The following is a 1,646-nucleotide window of genomic DNA, read 5'->3' on the forward strand; positions in this document are numbered from 1 at the left end:
GTTGACCATATTTGTTCGAAACACAGGAGAAAAATGATGTGCACCTACAACCTAATATGCATGATCTTCATACCAACTTTGATCTAAATCGGCCCTGTCATCTCCGAGAAACTGCTGCGAACACTTTAGGTATCAGAAATAGCAAATTTTACATCCAAAATGGCCCCCAGTTCGCCATTTTTGATCCAATCATAAAGTAACTTGACGCGCACATGTAAGACATTATGTATTGTCTTCATGTAAAGTTTGAATGAAATCTGTCAATTGGTGTTCAAATATAACTCCGGACGTACGTACAAATGGACGGATGGAACTAATCCAAATTAATAGTCCCCGTTTTCGGACTTCGACTTTGATAGTGGTATGAATCCAGCGAAAGTTCAGACTGCAACCATACTTCTGTGATGATGCAAAAATTATCTATTAGTACATGTAGCCCAGACAGTGAAGAACCTCAAGAAAGAAATGAAATTATCGTCACATAGTACTCAAGAAAGTGACAATGATAAAATGGCTGACATAGATGGATCGGTGAGACTGTTCGATCTGGATATATCAATTACAGTTATGCATATTATTAAGATCACATAATCTTTTATAGTCATCCGATACATTAGTCATACCTCTTGTCTGATTGATGCCTCCATTATAGCACTAGTTACATATCACCATCTGCAGCAGATCTTAATACCTTACAGTTATGCATATACGTATGTCACCTGACCACATATAGTCATCACATGTTCGTCATACCTCTTACCTGATTGGTGCCTTCATTATAGCACTAGTTGCACGTCCTTATCTTCAACAGTTCAATTAAACTCAATTACAGTGCAATTCATTGTAGAATAAAAGTTGAATTTCTCGTGACTAAACATAGAAATGTTTGCTAAGCTTAGGTTTAGTAAAGGGTACAATTATATTAATATTAATATAAATTAAACCATACCTTCCTCCTTTACTGAACATATGCTCCGCAAATTTGACTTAAATTCCATTACATAATATATATTATTTTTATAACATATAATTAATAAATTTAATCATTTAAATCTGATAATTGGTTCTTGACATATCAGTGGAACACACATGCACCTGTACACAGACACCCGTACACAGACATAGCAACACACATACACCCGTACACAGACATAGCAACACACATACACCCGTACACAGACATAGCAACACACATACACCCGTACACAGACATAGCAACACACAGACACACACACACATACACTCGTACACACACACCCGTACAGACATAGCAACACACAGACACACACACACATACATGTCTTACCGTCGTAATGACACACATTAGATTAACATATGCCCTGCAAATTTGACCTAAATTTGATTAAAATAGTGGGGTCATCACAATGTTGGTTCTGTTCTCACAAGTCGGTGTAAAGTTAAATTGAAGTCGTCACAACATTGGTACCACACACGCACACATACGTACACGCACAGAAACATGGAAGCGATGGGATTCAAACCTTGCCATCAAAATGACTGATGCATAAAACTAGTATTACTAGTAGCAATTGACAACAGCCATTGACAATATGATAGGCAAATGCCAAAAGAAACAATATACCTTGACTCATTGTGCATGGTAATATTAACAGCAAAGCAAAATA

This window comes from Saccoglossus kowalevskii, chromosome 13 (genome assembly GCF_978046115.1).
Source record: "Saccoglossus kowalevskii chromosome 13, keSacKowa6.1, whole genome shotgun sequence".
Lineage (NCBI taxonomy): Eukaryota > Metazoa > Hemichordata > Enteropneusta > Harrimaniidae > Saccoglossus > Saccoglossus kowalevskii.